The following is a 5,426-nucleotide window of genomic DNA, read 5'->3' on the forward strand; positions in this document are numbered from 1 at the left end:
GAAATGGTCTCCCTGCAGCTGTTCGGGTTTTCTTCAGCATCATGTACCTGTTCTTCCCGAGCTGCTTCAACCCAATCATCTACGGCATCAGGACCACAGAGATACGACAACACATCCTGAAGACACTGACATGTTAATGCTTTGTCCACTGAATTATTCTTAAGCAAACATTAGAATTTGTATGTTTTCCAACACGTCAATGTCTCCTGTATGGAAGCTCATTTCTAACAGAAAATAAAAAGTAAGTGAAAAGTTAAGAATGACAAAAATAAAAATACTCATGCCATCGTCAATATTCTAACACAACATTTTGAGATGGGTCAAAGTTTAGCTGTTTACATTAACATTATATTATGACATTATTATATTACATTGTTGTTATAAAAATTATAAAACATTAATTCATACATTTGTTGGGCATTGGTACTCAACTGAATAAACGGGGCACCATTTTGTTGGGATATCAGTTGTTTATCAATTATTGGCTATCATAAATTAATAACTTTATAATGAATCAAAGTTATCCTCGGGGGCACCATCCTGAAACAAGAAAAGGATAGCCAATGTGGATTCAGTCTCAAATTATAACTATAACCAAATTGCCATATCAACAGTTAGTGCAAAGACGGATCCTCCTTAGTGCCAGGATGGGGAGGTCTTATATAATCTGGGTGGCAGACAGTGGCCAGCTGCCTCCACTTCCCTGATGGCCTCCAGCTCCACCCAACAAGGAACCTGCATGAACACAAAACAAAACAACAGCAACACAACACGCACCCAAGCCCTGGTAGGGGCCCTGGGGCTGTCACAATTCTCCTTGCAGAGTTAGCTGTTCCATGCTAACTCTACTGTGGCTCCTTTTGCTTGGAAATTCAGCTGGCTCACCTTATGTCATAGCTGCTGGTGCTGAAGCAAACTTGTTCACTCTTAGTTAATCCTAAACAGGCACTCACATCGCTGCTGTTGAGCAGAAAAAGAGTGATGCAGTCGTCTGTGAGCAGGCCTGCCAAAGAGAGCCATTGTTCCAGTTAGCAGCAGTGCTGACCTAATGTCGGGTGCCTTGTTGCTCCTGGAAGAGCAGGTTGAGACAGAAGTTGTTCCTGGTCAAACCAGGGAAAGAAGAGATGCAGAACAAAGGAGGGGAGCTGGTTTTGTGACACCTTGGGGTCACATGTCACACAATGACCAAGTGAGAAAAGTGAAGAATTATTGGGGAGAGAGTTCCAATAGCCTTCTTTTGTCTGTGAAACAAAAGAACATGTGATTTCCACAATCTTGAATGGGCTGGATCCCAACACATTTGCGATATTAAAGTCAAAAATTGTTATTATTCTTTGCCAAGAGAGTGTCAATCTCTGCGACCAGAACCTTTCTGCACTGAGGGTCTGCCACCGCTGAAAAGCAGGCTGACCTCATCAATGGTGGCTGGTGCTGAAACAGCAAATGACAACCCTGAGTCCTGTTGGAAACCACCCAGGGGTCCACCATGATACTCACTGTCCTGAGAGGCAGCAAGGGGAGGCTGGGTTCAAGTAACTATCAGGGCTGAGGAGAGGGCTTGGGGTGCCCTTGGCCATGGCTCTGCCCACTCCACTCACCACATTTAGCTGTACCATACCAGCTGGAGTCTAAACCGACCCTCAGCTCACCTGAAGCCACAGAAGCCAGCTGTGGCTGCTGGGACCCGTTGTTCATAGCCCTGTCAAAGTATTCCTGACAACTCCCCAGCACAAGAGCAGGCATCTTGGGCTTTATTTGCATCTGACCCAAACATGGCAGATGGCACTACAGGCAGCCTAACAGACAGGCCCAGTTTTCCCCCTGCAATCGTTAGTGAGACAGCCAGAGTTGGCACCTCACCATTCATCAGCTTATCTAGGAGCAAGATCATCTGCTGTACCTCAGTAACCACGTCACAACCTCCCTCCTCTGATTGCTTGACCAAGGCTAGAAAACCCCTTATGTTAACCAGCTGTCCCTGGATTGCCAAAGCTCCATGCTATCTGGTAAGCATGGCATCCATCATTTAAGTGTTCCTACTTGGGCAGCTCGGCTTCCCAAATATAGCCAATAGGAAGGCTCTCTCTCTCTCTGAAAAGAGCTGTGATTGGCCTCCCGCCCTGGGCTGGATCTTCTAATGTCTGAAAACAGAACCAGGAGGAGGTGCAGGCGTCTAGTTTCCTCTCAGACCAGTTGAAAGGTGATTATGAAATTTTTGCATTTTGATGAATGATCTTTAAAGTGAACATTTCACCTCCGCTACCACACCCTGTACTGTCCACCTTATTTCTTATTCTAATAAACTGTTTCCAAAGATGTCAACAGATGAAAGTTTTATCAGCTGTTAAATTCATTATCTGAAACATGACATCATGTGTACAACAAGTAAACACCAATTAACAGCCTCTAGTGTTAGGTGTGTCATCCATCAGTAGGTGTCAGTGTGCTGCCACCATAGCTCTCTGTGCTGCTCACTCACCCCACAATCCCACTCTGCATCCAACAGCTTCAGCACACTGAATGACAGGAGTCAACTGTTCAGATCATCACGTGTTGATGACATTATGTCTGTTGTTGTTCTGTCCACAGATTTACTGCATCAGTGTTGTAGCAGGAGATAATGTCAGGCTGCAGTATTCACAATATTTAACAAAGATATTTTACAAGGATGTTTCACACACTCTTTCCTGAAATGTCACACGATCATATGATTTTGAGTAGTATGAAATGTAGCGGAGTAGAAGCATAAAATAATATCAAATGGAAATACTCAATTAGTGAAGTATCTCAAATGCACTTAAGCTCAGTCCTTGAGAAAATGTACTTTGTTACTTCGCAGCACTGTCAATACAGCCATGAGGGGTTTAAGTTCCCAGCAGTCTGACTGGTTCCAGGTGAAGGGCCTGACCAAACAACAGTTTAAGATCCAGTGATGGACAGACACAGAGTAATAACTGACTGTAAATACACTTGATGGCTGTTGATTATTACAATGATTACTGAAACATGGGCAGTGGAGGGAGGCAGAATCAGAAAACTGTTTGTCATTAATAAGTGTAGATGTCATGTTCATTCACAGCTCAAGGCAGTTAGAGGGGGTTGGACATGGCTGAAGAAATCTTCAAATCACTCAAATAACAAAGCACCTTCAGCTGGAGAAAACCAGCTGGAAGCCTGAGACAGAGAACATCCAAGAACATATAACATCTGAACCACCTATGAGACGTCCATGATCCCACACATGTTCAGAGAAATCAGGAAATATCACCTTGATATCCTGGGAATAAGTGAATGTTGGTGGACTGGAGCTGGATGTCAAGTGATGAGGGTCAGACATGAAAACAGACACAAACGCGATGTAGCCATCACAGTGTCAGAACCTTGTGCCTGCAATGGACACACACAACTTCCTAAAGGTGGCTCTGAGAAACTGGAACAGTTGGGAAAGATGGAGGGAGCTCATTATGGCTTCATGTTCCACACGTGAAAATAAGTTGTTACTGAAGACAAAATAAAATTATATTAGAGTTTTACATTTAACCAGTAATCAGGTCCTGAAGCTGAGCATCAGGTCTAGAGCAGGAGCTGGAGGCCTGCAGGTGACTCAGTGTGTTCATTTATTAAAACTGTTTTAGTTCAGAGTCACTAGGACAGAAATCTCATTACAGCTTTAGCTCTGAGAGTCCCTGCAGTCCGACTGAAAAGACTAATTAACCAGAGCAGATAATTAATCCCAGCATCCTTGTCAGAGGAAACCCAGCTCTCCTGTTTTGACCTCAGGGCCAATTAGCTTCAACAAGCAGCAGCAACAAACTGCCAGCTGAGATTCCTGAAGGAACGAGACAAATTAGATTTCACAGTTGAAACCTCACCTCCTCCACATTACTGTATCAAGTCAGGCTTAACCATGTGTGTGATCACTGTGTCTGTGTGTGAGGAGGAAAAACACACACACTTAACATGTCTTTTCAAAGTGACAGATTCAAATCAGGTGATGAATGAGATGCAAATAAAATATCAGCAACAACATATAAAATTATTACTCATTTATTAATTATTAATCATTACAGCATTTTCATTGAGCTGGATCATTTGTTGGCATCACATCATAAGATAAAGCCTAACTGCTTTTAATTTAATGAGTATTCAAGAGGCAGTACTGTGTTTAGTTCAGTGGTGTGTAAAAACATTGTTGATTAATCTGCCAGTTGTTAATTCAATGAATCGATGAAAACTCGGGTGAATAAAATATAAAATTCTAGATGCTTTCTTCTGTGTGACCAACAGTCCAGAGGTCAGAGGTCAAAGTATCCAGCAGCCTTAATAAACCCAGAGACAAACATGAAGCATCAGGATCACGACCAACAGGAAGTCAACAGGCTGATAAAACTCTTGAGAATCTGTGCTCCTCTAATCGGCTCAGGGACATTTAAATTGGTTCAAAGGGGCTTTAGCCAATCAGAGTGCTGCTGCATTTGAAGTCAGTCTTCCTATGGGACATTTGGACTTCAGCTATAAAATGAACAGAGAGGGGACAGAGTCCATCCTGACGAGCAGCAAATGGACCGCAGCAGGTAGGAACCTTATTACTGAACTGTTTTCAGCAGGTCACATGAGGATCTCACATACTCACCTGATTGGTTCATTCATTTCCCATGTTAACAACTTAAATACTATGTGTGGTTGTGATTATTTATTTATTTTGTCTTTTATCCTGAGTTAAAGATTTAATCTTGAGCTTAAATTCAGATGATCAGGTTTCACTCTAATGTTCTGTCTTTTATCTTTAGTTACTTGATTATTTCAGTACAATACTACTTTATACTTGTACTGTAGTAGCAGTAGTACAGTTGAAGTACTAGTACCTGCTCCAGTTACTGAATACTAGCAGATTCAAATTTAAGTAAATTAGTATTTTACATTGTGTTGTCATTAAGTTCACGTGGATAAAGTGTCTGAATTGTTCTTCCACCTCTTCTGTTTTTATCAGTTGAAAACAGGCTGCTGTCAGACAAACACTTTATTTCTAGAGGTGTGTTTCATCTTGTTTTAGTGCAACTGTCATGATAGATTCAGTATAATGTACAAAAACAATAATGTCATAATCAATAGCATTATAATACTATTTAACAATTATATTTTTTTCATTCACTAATTAATTCCATCTGTTCTACTTTGTTTTATTGATCTGCTGTCAGTGAAAATGAACCAGAGGTTTCATATTACAGTTTTTCTCAGTCGCTTTGGTACATTTCTCGAATCATCCTCGAAATTTGCAAAACAGTAAGTGAATTTCTCAAAACAATTCGTACAAATAGCAAAACACCATGGATTACCTGCAAAAGCCAGTCTCTTGCTCAAAATCCTTAGTTCATCTCTCAAAAGTAAATATCTGTGTCAATGAACACGTCACTGCCATCAGATGA

The 5,426-nt window shown here is 41.4% G+C and overlaps 1 pseudogene; it reads left to right on the forward strand.

Moving 5' to 3' along the window:
* The window catches only part of LOC111663382 (olfactory receptor 52K1-like), a 36,698-nt pseudogene extending 36,404 nt beyond the window's left edge, over positions 1-294 (forward strand).
* Positions 295-5,426: the final 5,132 nt, after the last annotated feature.

This window comes from Seriola lalandi, unplaced genomic scaffold (genome assembly GCF_002814215.2).
Source record: "Seriola lalandi dorsalis isolate HSWRI2012SDOR001 ecotype SW California unplaced genomic scaffold, Sedor1 jcf7180002054575, whole genome shotgun sequence".
NCBI classification, from domain to species: domain Eukaryota; kingdom Metazoa; phylum Chordata; class Actinopteri; order Carangiformes; family Carangidae; genus Seriola; species Seriola lalandi.